General features: G+C 35.5%; 1 long non-coding RNA gene across 1 annotated transcript; it reads left to right on the top strand.

Annotated features, from left to right (window-relative positions):
- Positions 1 to 68: 68 nt before the first annotated feature.
- On the top strand, positions 69 to 2,546 carry LOC148154329 (uncharacterized). Its single transcript, XR_015766240.1, has 2 exons — positions 69 to 139; positions 2,359 to 2,546. It is a non-coding gene; the product is annotated as an uncharacterized LOC148154329 (long non-coding RNA).
- The last annotated feature ends 10,735 nt before the right edge of the window (positions 2,547 to 13,281 follow it).

Genomic DNA, 13,281 nt, shown 5'->3' with positions numbered 1-13,281 from the left:
TAGAAGGAGACAATGAAGAGGCCATCTGTAAATGACCTGTGGTCTGAATTAACAGATCAGAGACGTCTGGATAGAGGAGGAGGACGACGGCAGATACCAGAACCACGTGCAGCCATAGGGCCCATGGCTGCAGCACGGCGTAAGAAAAATTATGCAGTTATCACACATTTATACATATATATTGGTCAAATGTGTTTTGATGTTATTATGAAAAGAAAAAAAAACATTTTCTTTCAAAGTTGTAAGAAACTCATCAACTATAGACTATGTCTCTTCTTTTAGATTTGTTGCTTTTGACTCCACAGGTTGATGAAACATTTTTTACCTATCAAAAACTGCTATGGAGAATTAAATATTATCACCTGATTTATAAAGTGTTAAGCTAAATATTTACTGATGTCCATTTTCTGTTGTGTTGAGTTTTTCTATGCCTAAGTAACAAGTATTGACATGAACAAGGGAGAAATTATAGAAATATGGAAACAGAACAACTCCAGATAATTTGTCTCAATTCTTTGCCTTTCTATTTTACAGCCGAATGATAAACTAATCAGGTCTGTAATCACTGAACATCAAAGCATCAAACCAGGAAACTGAACTTCCTTGTTGGTGACTGAATCTGACTGACTAGATGTTATATAATATGATGAACTGGTGACTGACTGGGTTAATCGAGGCTCACCAACTTTCAGTGATGTGAAGCTTTAGACCAGAGGTGTCCAACCTGTGGCCCCGGAGCCTCAAGTGGCTCATTGGGTTCTCCACTGTGGCTCATATTAACTGGCTAAAAATGCTTATAATGTTGATCATTTAAAAACTATACTTGCTTTAGCAGCTTTTCTTAGGCGTTTCAACAGTCATTTTACATTATTCTGTACCAGAATGACTCTGGTACGGAATATTACCAGTGTCATATTAATAGTAGTTTACAAACTACATGTTTTTTGACATAATTTTCTATTTAAAAAATAAATCTCCTGTTGATGAAAAACTTAAAAAAAATGTTTAACTGCATTGAAGGCAAGAATGGTAGCAGAGATTTGGATATGGACAAAACTGAAGAAAAACAGCCAAGAATCAAGAAAACAAAAACCAACAACATTGATTTTTAAAATGCTATAAATAAACTTCCAGGTAAAACAATTAAAATGTACATACACATAACTCCGATTTTTTCTTCTAATGTGTCTTTGCTGCGTTTTCTTCAACAGAGAAGCTTACAGCTAATGAAAACATATATATGATTATAATTACATCAGACCAATTAAACAAATAATACAGAAAATAGGGCTTAAAGGAAGACGTCTTATATTTTCATATAAGTTATATTCAAAAGGTTATTTTAATCTGACAAGCCTCATCTGGATATGCATTCCATTTTCAATTTAATATGATGATGTTTCCATCTTTATTTTAATATGCTTTGGTTTCTGGGTTGTCTTATTTTTGTCAACAAACATCTGGAAACAAATGAAAGACAAACAATTTCAGAAAAAGTCAAAACGTTACTACTTTATTTTTATTTATTTTTTTTATGATAATTTTCTTTTGAAAAACTAAAAATGAGAGTTGAAGAGAAACAGAATTCAGTTTTTACTGTTAAGAGAGGAGAAATTCTTGAACTTTAAAAACCTTTTGACTCGTTAAATCCTCTCTTATACCCGGGTTCAGAAAAATGCTGTGCGCAAAGACTGAGATCACGCAGAGATAACAGCGTCACAATAATCAGCATTTATTCAAGACAGATGCAAACTATCACCAGACAAACACATCACATAACATCAGAAACCTCAGAGCACAAACAACACATGAATTTACCTGAGAGAGAAAAAGACAAAAGATGGAAACGACAAACAAAAAGCAAAGATGTCTTTGGAGAAATTGCAAGAGCAAATCTAACGTGTTACTTCTGTGTAGAAAGTTTTATAGTAAAAGGCGTATTCTTTTCTTTAATTTATTCAAATAAGGCGTATCTTTGCTCATCCAACCAGAAGCCATCTCTGACCCTCTATCTCAAGCCAGAAACCCCTGCCGTGTTTACGGCCTTTCACAGATGAGTGTGAAAAGCCAGAACTTCCACTGTATTGTTTTACGACACAGACAAAAGGCAGTTTAAACGATCCTAGCAAACCATCCGCTGCAGCCACAGGCAAAACAAAGGTCAACAGGCCAGAATAAGTCACTGATTTAAAACCACAATTTAGGCCATTTGAGTCAAGACATGCTCAGTTTTAAAACTAGCTTATTTTAAATTTATTTTCTCAACATTACTCAAGTCATCTTATAATGTAACTTTAGGATATCAAACAATCAGAGGAAGATGATGTTGTTGAAAAGATTCTGTTTTGTGTTTCATAGATCGCAGAGGAAATGACATCCAAGGAGATGAAGATGCAGGAAGACTTTTACAGAACCAGGGACAACCAAACTAAAGTGGATGAATCCTCCCCCACTAAGCTGAAGTCTCTTCAACCACTTGCATGTGTTGGTATGAAAACTGGTACATGTATAGAACTATGGACCATGATAAAAAATAAATAAATAAATAAATAAACTGTATGCCTTAAATTAGGGGTACACCGATTTTTTTGGCCAGTCGATTTATCAGTTCCGATTTCCTTAATTTTGGAAGATCAGTGATTGGCCGACTTTTACATAGCCGATCTTATCCTCTGATCTTATCTAGCTTGGCAAACGTCTAAGAATCAACCACTGTCCTTTTTTGCTCTCTGGTGAGAAAGATTTGATTCACAGACCGCCCCTCAAAGTTACAGTCATGGCCAAAAGTTTTGAGAATGATTCAAATGTTAATGTTAATGGTTCAGTTTTTATAATGGCAATTTGCATATACTCCAGACTGTTATAAAGAGTGATCAGCTTAACAGCAATTAATTGTAAAGTCAATATTTGCCTAGAAAATGAACTTTATCCCCCAAAACACATTTCAACTTCAGTGCAGCCCTGCCTTAAAAGGACCAGCTAACATCGTTTCAGTGATTGCTCCATTAACACAGGTGTGGGTGTTGATGAGGACAGGGCTGGAGATCAATCTGTCATGATTAAGTAAGAATGACACCACTGGACACTTTAAAAAGAGGCTGGTGCTTGGCATCATTGTTTCTCTTCTGTGAACCATGGTTATCTGTAAAGAAACACGTGCAGTCATCATTGCACTACACAAAAATGGCCCAACAGGGAAGAGCAGCTAGAAACAATCAACAATCTATCGCATCATCAAGAACTTCAAGGAGAGAGGTTCCATTGTTGCCAGAAAGGCTCCAGGGCCCAAGAAAGACCAGCAAGCGCCAGGTCCGTCTCTTAAAAGTGTTTCAGCTGCGGGATCGGGCCACCAGCAGTGCAGAACTTGCTCAGGAATAGCAGCAGGCAGGTGTGAGTGCATCTGCACGCACTGTGAGGCAGAGACTCTTGGAGCAAGGCCTAAAGTCCAAGGCTGAGAAACGATGATTTATGTGAAGTAAATCAAACTGACAGCCACTTAACTTTGTCCAACTTTGGACCAGAGTTCTGTTCAATTTGAGATGAGTTCATTTGCACTGATATTTATACTTTCAAACCTAAAAGCCGTTTTTAAATTCATCAGCTTGAACTGAGCCTGGCTTAATATGGCTGTTTACTGTAGGAATAAATGGCTGCTGCGAAGTTAAAGACTGAATAAAATGGTGCTGTTTATGCTCTATACTTTATATTTCCTACTAACATCTCAGAAATCAAATGGCTCTTATTTTGAAAAATAGGTTAGCCAATATCAAAATCCAACATGGCGGCTCCCCTGAGTCACCAACCCAAACCTTTCTGGAGGGAGATTGAAGCTGTTCCTCTATTTCACACTTTGTTTCTCTGCCCAGAAAAAGTGAAATGAAAAGCAATTCCTTTTCAATAGCTCTATAATTCAAATAGAAACTGTAAAAGGTCTGACTATCAATGTAGGATTTTTTTAACAACTTAAAAAAACAAAAAAAAACATAAAATACTTTCTACAAAGTAAACATTTTGGGGCCTGAATTAAAATGTGTTTTTTTTTGTTAGAACTAAGTCATTAGTAAAAAAGCCATATTTGTAGTAAGATTCATGTTCATTTATTGACTTTTGTAAATAATATATTATGTCTAACAGAATCTGATATTCTGAAGTATTTTTATGTTGTCATATGATCTTTTACTGTAAAAGTAAAACTGGAGGCGCCCTCTAGTGGTTAAGTCAGAATATTACTCTGACAAATCAACTCTGTTGGGCATGTTGATCTCACATTTAATGGAAAATGTGAAATTTTACTGTCCTCAGAACTACTAGAGATCTGTTTATCCTCTAGGTGGAAGTTGTTCATTTTATCATTGATACTATTAAAGTGCTGTTGTCACATTAAATGTGTTAAACTTTATACAAGTTATTATTTTTTTAAACAGACATTATTCAAAGTGCTAAACAACAAGGAGTTAAAACAATACAGATCCAACAGATAAAACATCAAGAAAAGCCATAAAATTATAGTATAAAATTAATGCACATAAAACAGAGTGAACATTAGTGACTTTAACTTGGCTTTAAAATCATTCAAAGAACTGATGTCTTAAAAGGAAACTGATCCTCATGATGATGGGGAACAAAAGGAGAAAACATTCTCTACATACAGTTTTCCTTTGGCTTTAGGACTTTTAAAATGAAAGTGTCTTGAGATGGGAGAACATGAGGCTGCAAAGACCAGAAACATTTTAGTCTTTTAAGTAAGCAGCAAAATGTTAAAGTCTGTTTGAACCTAAAACAACCAGTGAAAGGATTACAGAAGTAGAAATGTGAGCACATTTCCTGGTTTTGGTAAAAATGTGAGCATTTGAACCATCTAAAGACTGATAAATTTTTCCTCAGTAACCCAGAAAACAGAGCATTGCTGTAGCCAATGCATGAGACACAAATGCATGTATATGAATACCTGCATTTTCAAACAATAAAACTTTTAAATTAATCTAAAAACTTCTAATATTAGTGGTGATCAAAGCCGGTCCTTGTTATCTCTAAAAAATGAAAAGGGTTGAACCACATGTTGTGTTTTTATGACATAAAGCCCTTTGAAATGTCTTGTTGCTGAAATTTATTCCAAGTATACAAATAAACTTGATTCTTCTTTTCATGATTACTACTAAGGCTGAGATTGGCTGCTATGTTTGAGCTACATATCTGACATTATGAAAGGTATTTCCAGTGCAGAGTCATGATTTAGAGAGACAAATAAACAAATAAATAATAAATACAAAGACGTGGATGATGGTCGAGACGATTAGTGAGATTTTTAGGGAGATTTGCACTTTCTTTATATTACTGAAAATATGAAGAATTAGTTTAAGTACTAATGAATTTATATAGAGGTAGGAAACAGACTGTGAGATGGTGATTGAGCAAACTAACTGGCAGCTTTGTCACATTACTAGTAAACATGATCCTCTAAACCAAAGAAATAGAAAAATTATTTTTTAATTGTTTTCCATTCTTTTGTTTTTGTTTGTTGTGTCAACAAATGTTTTTTGATGTTTAATGTGAACTGATGTTAAGCTTTGACTCTTGTAAATAAAAACACTTTAAAACATTGTTGTATTTTTTATTATATGATTTCAGACCTGAGATGTTTTGCCTGTACAAATAAAAATTAGTTTAAAATCGAGCAGGAAGCAGAGCGGCCATTTTGACAGTCAACATGTTTGTTCTGTTATTATCAGCCAGTCAAAGGAAAAACAAACCAAAACACTGAAGCTTTTTTTTATGTTGACCTATTTGTGAATCTATTTTAATGTCCCTTTTTACGTTACTGAAGGCTCACTGTACCCTGTTTCTAACTAGTAATAATGTAGATTGCAGTTTACATTAAACAAAATGTCTTTAGGATAAAACGGTTTAAGAATATAAACTCATTTAAAGGACTGTTAATTATATGCCGTCTGTTTCTGATCTGCCATTTATTCTCCAGAGACTCTGAGCCTGAGAAACATGAGATGAAAACATTTGATGCTCTAAACACAAATCAAATGTTTTACTTTATTTCCAGTTTCCTCTGTCTGAGCAGAGTTAAGCAGGTTTCTCTTACAAAATGATACTGAGCAGAGCATGTTAGGAAATGTTAAAACAATGTCCTGTATGGATTTCATACATTCATCTGTGATGTGATGCAAACAGACACACAACTCTTAAGTAAGAGAACATTTTGGAAGACATTTCCTGACAACAGACCAAATTTTGATCATCAGGTTATTTAAAATATTTATAACATTTTGAAAAATGTATCTTTACTGAAACACTGATCTTTGAATCTTCATAAATCTGTCACAGAATATTTCAAAAGATTAGTAATGTAAATATTTTCTCACATCAATATTTTATACAAAATAGCTTTTCTTAAAAAAATAAAAAATAAAATAAAATGGCCAGTCAAGAAATTCTTCAACTCCTCTGAATGTAAAATAAATATACAAAAATACCTACTGTTAAAAAAAAGTCTAGAGATAACTTAATACAAACTAATCTTTGAAATAAAATAAATTACAGTTCACAGATTTTGATGTCTTTTAAAGTCATAAATCACCTGGATGTTGTTTGTCACCATCAGGTGAAAATGACAAATACTGGGACAAGATGGCACAGAAGAAAGTTCAGTGTTGGCTGTTTTGTTGTTTCTTCTTCTCTGAAATCTGGTCTCCACAGATGAAACTCATCCTGAGGTCTTAGACATCCAGCAGTCTGACATCCTGCTGTAGGGAGAAGAAAGAGGACAGATTGAAACGTGAGCTTGAAGCACAACCAGCAGTCGGTTCATTTTAACACACGTTAAACATGAGGGGTGAACTGATACAGCTTTTTCACTTCCAGTACAATCCTGACATTACAGTTTAAATCTCATACACTCTATTATTAATTATTTTGGAGAGTAAAATGCTAGAAAAGGTTTGATCAAGTGGTATTACTCAAACAGAGCAACAGTCAACAACAGTTATGAGAACAACTGACCCATTTGTTATTAACAGCATGTTACATGAACTGTAAACATAAACAAGAATATTCTGCAATTAAATTAAATAAATTAAAAGTCTCTGAGAATAAATCCATAATTTGTTTTCAGTAAATCCAATGAAAACAAATTATAATATTAAAGTGCAAAGCAACAATTCAATTTAACTGTCAGCCTGATGTTGCTGAATGGTGGGAAAAAACCACAATATTGTCCAAATGTGAGAAATGAAGAGTCTAAAGCTCCAATTTCCCTGACTGCACCCAAAATAATGTGACCACTGCTCTTGGTCTTCACTAAAACAACAATGTAAAAACATATTACTCTAATAATAAGAGCAAAAAACAGATAATAATAACTACGCAGTTAACTTGATGACAGCTTTCCTATTGCTTCATGTCCACTTTTTGATCCAGTGTAACATTGATTCAGTTTTACAGGCACTTCATTTATTTGTAGCTAAAGTTATAGGAAATAACATAAATTGGGATTTAATTCCATATATTTGAAATCCATTTTTTTAAACATTACATAAAATAACAATGTTCCAACACAGACTATAAAGCCGACATGAATAATGTCCATCCCATGTTGAATTGTAACCACAATAACAGTTGAAACTCAACATGATTGTAGCTCATAAATAGCAGGAATGCAGAATGATTTGATTTTTAAAAAATAAATTAAAAACATTGTTTGCCATTTTATGCTTCCAACTTACTGCCCAGATAAGTGATGTCATTACAACCACGGAAAACTTGAAACTTTTAGGTCAGACTTATGTTTATGTTTCATGATGGTTTATTGTGAATTTATGAGTTTCTGTAAGAGGAATCCAGGTCTGATCTTCACCAGAGTTCAGTTCAGCAGGGGGAGTGTCAGTTTTATTCAAACTCTTCTTGTTCTTCTTCCAAAAGAGGTTACAAATGGTTTATCATTAATATGAACATCTGGACAGTCAAGACAAAATGCAACAGATTTCACTGCTGTCTGACTTACGCATTTTTTAAAGAGGTAAACACCACCGATGACAGCAGCAACAACAGCAACAACAGCAGCAACAGCAGCAACAGCAGCAACAGCAGCAACATCAAAAGGAGCAACATCTTGAGCAGCAGCAAGGACAACAGGCCACCAAGGCCATTCAACTGAAAATTAAAAATAAGATTAAATAATTGTACATTTATAATTGAAAAACTATTTGAGTGTGAACTGTTGCATGATTTACCTTTGGGCTCCAGGTGAATTCTGTCCTGTGACTTTGAAATCTTGTCTTTTCCATCTGTGACTGTTTTAGAAAATTTTGGGTCAGAACCATTTATCCAAAAAATAAATAATTAATCATTTCAGCTTTACTCACCCGAAAGTTCAATTACAGCACATTTCTTCAGACTTTTGAGACAGCATTCATACCGCCCGCTGTCGTTGACTGTCACATTGGTGAGTTTTAGTGACACGTTTCCAGAACTCAGGGCCTCAGGGAACAGAGACACCCTCCCGCTGTACGACTCCATCGTCTGGTCGCCGTCCACATCCTGGGATCTGTACACCAACACATACTTCTTCTCTGAGCCCTCCTGTAGGTCCGGTCTGGACCACTCCACCAACTGTCTCGTCGCATCCCACTCATTGACAGAACACAGGAAGACGACTTCTTCACCGGGAGCAGCTTCGATTTGCTGAGATGCACAAATCAATTCCAGCTCTTTCTGAAAACGTGCTTTAAACAGAATTCACAAACAACAGGTGATACTGTCAGCTATTGATGCACCTTGAATAAATATATGGACAAAAATAAAATATGTCTGTTGCATTTTCTTTTCCACTGAAGTGACTGATTAAAGAAAAACTATAACTTCAATGTGAACCTTTTTATACACTTTTGCAACCTCTTCTGTTTGCAGTTTTAACAATTTCACACCGAGATGTTTCATGCCTGTCCTGATGCCCAGTGATTTAAAGTAAATAATCTAATAGACTTTGAGCCAACAATAGTAACAGCATTCAGACATTTGTACCACAAACGCTGACAGTAAGAACATGTGATTCATTGCCCTTGAGATAAAACTGGTTGACCTCTACAAGAAAAACAGAAAGTCATTACTTCTTACAGGTTCCTCAATATTCTGTTAAGCCTAAAAGGGAAACCGATTTCCTGTTGGGATATGAACAATGGCTGAACAGAACTGAAAAAAAGTTTCCATTTAAAAATTATTTAGTAGTATTTAACTTTCTTTTTTTAGCCTGAAACCTTATCAATAATGTTATTAAGCTTATATATTAAGAAAAATAGCCAAAATAAAAATTTGAGCCACCATATTATTTGTTTTAAATTAATTGCTCAAATTTTACTCATACTGGGATACATATTTAAAGTTGCTACAATTGCTTTTATTCATTATTATTATTTACAATTTGACGTTTTTTGTCTATTTCCAGGTTAGCTTAAATGTCAACTGTTAAAAGGCAATAAATTACTTATTTTTGTGTGTATTTTTATATCATATCCTGCATAATATTTAGAAAGTTATTTTATGTAGAAAATACTTAGAAAGTATTTTTCCAAATTTTGGAAAAATCTAGAGTTTTCCCAAATTTGGGGGATCCAGACCCCCGAATCCCTGGTATTTCCAGTCATGCTGCTAACCCCGAATCTCCTGGCAGGACACCAACTACACACCACTGCACCGTGTGGCAGAGTCTCTCTGATTGGTTGATGCTCCGTGTCCAGCAGCAAAGTTCATATTTTCCAACTCTAGCGTCGGCTGCACTGCATTCCGCTCAGAACGCTTCAACCACACAGCGATAAATGCACGCCGCATAGCTTAAGGCAATTCATTATTCTCCAACTGCAATAAAAATACTGTTTTTCTAAAATTAATTGTAGAAATATAACATTCTTCCTGAAGCAATCATTACTTTAACGTAATTAAGCCGCATTGTTACCTTTCTAATTCCCCATTATTCACGTGAAAAATTCTAATCTGATTTAGTAAAGCTTTAACTTATTACCTATTAAACTCTACCGATTTGATACCTTTTTATTTATATACAACCCTAAATATGTACTTCCTGTCAACATTTTAAAATGGCCGGTGTTCTATCAGATAGCCATACCCTGTCAGGATAGCATACATGCAGACAGTATGCATGCCCGCGCACAGGCACGTGCAGAGGGGGGAGCTGGGGGGGCTTGAGCACCTGCCCCTTTTGCTCCTTGCCCCCAAGTGCCCTTTTGGTCAATTTCTTTTTTCTTTTTTCCATTTTTTGGTATTATCATTTCCCAAGCCCTCTTCTGACACATAAAAACATGTACTAAAGTTATTTGCTTTTTAGTTTCTGTTTTGTACAACATAATAAGCCCTCCGGTCACCTTGTTACCTTTGACCTTTTGCCCGTGACGCATGACCCAGTTGCCTCTCGCGCAGTGAGATAAGGCGGCTAACTGGCGCGCAACGTAGCGAATGTTCCAGATTACAGATCAGTTTTTGGTGAATTAAACCGTTTTTGGTGAATAAAGTGGAGCAGACTTGCTGCTTGTCAGATGATGGAAAACGTTGAAGTCTCGTTTCTGCTTCAGCGGTTTAAGCAGAGAGGAAATGAAATACAACAGACACTGACAGGCCTCTGTCTGCTTTTCTCTGAAGAACTAATGAGGGGAGGAGACAGACAGGTGAGGAAAAACTGTTCTTATCTATCGATTCAGTATTTTTATCATGCAGACATTAGGCTGTTGTTGTTGTGCTATTAGCTAGCTGCTAGCTACGACTTTGCTAGAAGCTATATAACTGAAAGCTTCTTCCCTGTGTACGAGGCACATCGCCCGTCCAAAACGTATCATCTCCATAATGGATATATGTCCGATCTTCTAATTTCCTTTGCTGCATAATGTACATCGCATTTATTCTGGCGTTAGATAAACATAGCACTTAAATAAAAGTCCAACAAGGATATTCATTTAGAATAAAAAATAACTCACCCTGAATTACCATGATAGATATAATGTGTGTCATTAATGAAGGGGAAAAAACTCAACCCAGACTTTAAGTTTAGGGTTCGCAGAGTATGAAGTTAAATTTTTTCCCCAATTATTCAATGGGAAAAAATAAACTAACCTCAGTTAAGTAAAATAAAATTGTAATCAAAACCTTTGGAATTGTAATGATTCCTTTAAAAAAAGTTGCTTAAAAACTTTTTTTAATTAAATAACTCATTTTTACCAAACAAACATTTATTTGCACACATCAGAAATCTTTTGTTGTGATTTTAGGCCCCGTCCACGACATCATGTGAGAATCACAAGCAAAACTTTGAGTCACAAACAAAAACTTAGAATAGCAAGAAAAGATTAATGACAAGCGCAAATAAGTTTGTTTTGCAAAAAAGAAAGCTAACTTCATGAGTCAAAAATGTGTGATTTATTTTTTTAATTTTTTTATTTAAGCTAAACTCAGTAGGCTTTTCCCATGGTGACATGCATTAACAATTAAATTTTTGCTTTTGTTTCTTTTTCCTGCAGTTCCACCTTAAAGTTTGATGCAGCTCTGCCTTCCTGAATGGACCATCTTCATCTCCACTGCAGCAAACAGGCAGCTCTTTTTATAGGTTACAGTCACTAAAAGGTTGCTTTGTGCCCTTGTTTATATTTTTAATAGTGTAATTCTGTAAAGAGAAAATGTCTGGTGGTCCAGCTCTGATTTACATATCTTGCTAAATTGCGGGTTTGAATGTTGCAATACTTTCCTATAACAAAATAGACCTGCAGAAAGAAATTATTAATAAAATATCTTACATATGCATAGTTGTATGCTCTGTACAGAGACTTTCCTTAGCTTTGATTGTATATCTCACAATTTTGTAATTTATTATTGTCTGAAAGCTGAGAGGCTTTGTTAATATTCTGTCCTAGAAGGCGGTGAGATGTGCCTTTTTTTGTTGTTGAGCACCAGCCCCTTTAGTGGTCTCTGCACGGCTCTGCCCGCGCATGCGCATTAAGAAGTCGGAGCGTCAGTTGAGTTGTCAGTTCAGCATACGCAACAAGTTATGATGAAAATAAGTCATTAAATTGTTTATAATATCATATAATATGATAACTAGATAAATATACATGCGTTGTCGTGGTTTCAGTGCGCCACAGTGATCAAACTGACCCACATTACTTCCTGTCTAAATTTAGAAAATAAATAAGAAAAATAATAAAACAAAAAATAAATAAAATCAACAATTATCAACCTACAAATAAACTCTGTAAATAATACAAAAAACAGAAATTTAAGAATAAAGTAACAAAATTCAAATGGATAAAGAAATAAAGAAAAAATAGCTCCATCAATTTCTATTCCGCCTTTTTTCGCTCCGTATGTTGGCATTACGCACTACACGTTGCCATGGCAACCGACAAACAGCTCAACGAGCAGATAGAGCAGAGATCACCGATCAGGGGAATCAACACCAAAAAACAAACATTTCCCACAAAAAAAAGTAGCAAAAACACTAAAACAGAACATCCAGTCTGTTACTTTATGCTGTCAGGCTTAATGTCTATATTGTGATTATTAAGTTTTCGACTGAACACCGCGGAGGTTGATTAGCTGATTTAAGCAGCTGCTCTACTGATAACTTGATGGGCGGGTTGTTTAGTGCTAACGGAACCAAAACACACCGAACTGCGCAGCACATGCTAAGGTTATCAAAGTCAGTAGCGGGCTAACAACAGTTAGGCTAGTATAACTGACCCACTGCTCACTTGTTCAATGTTTTCTTTAAATTAAAACTTTTTCCTCACCTGTGAAATCTGAAGCCCTTATTACCATTATATATGGTTGTTCTGATTCTTTGTGTGATTGTAGTATTTTCCTGACCACCGATATTCCTGACTCAATGGACAGCAATGGCGCATGTGTGACTTACGATAAATCAGTAATGTCCAGTCCAGTAACATATATGTCCATCAATGCTGCTGCCTCGCGCTCTGTCCTTCTCTCGCACTTCCCGCTACTTAGCAGTGGGTATCAGGTTACATTGTGTTGCATTCAATGTTGTCGGAAAAAAGAGTTTCATGCGCTTAATGTCCGATTTGCCATAACTATTTATTGAATTCATTGTCGCTAGCTGGAGTGGCAACAGGGGTGGCAAGGCTCTAGTTTGGGGTGGCAACTGCCACCCTATGCCACCCCAGTAGATCCGCCCCTGGCTGCAGTCAACTACAACACACGCCCGTGTAAAACTCATTAACCTACTTAACCGTTAAGTCAGGATGCCATACTGCT

This window comes from Poecilia mexicana, unplaced genomic scaffold, assembly GCF_051168715.1.
Source record: "Poecilia mexicana isolate PSO_F unplaced genomic scaffold, ASM5116871v1 scaffold_18, whole genome shotgun sequence".
NCBI lineage: Eukaryota > Metazoa > Chordata > Actinopteri > Cyprinodontiformes > Poeciliidae > Poecilia > Poecilia mexicana.
Note: the sequence above shows the minus strand (reverse complement) of the source record. Positions and strands in the feature narration are given on the sequence as shown.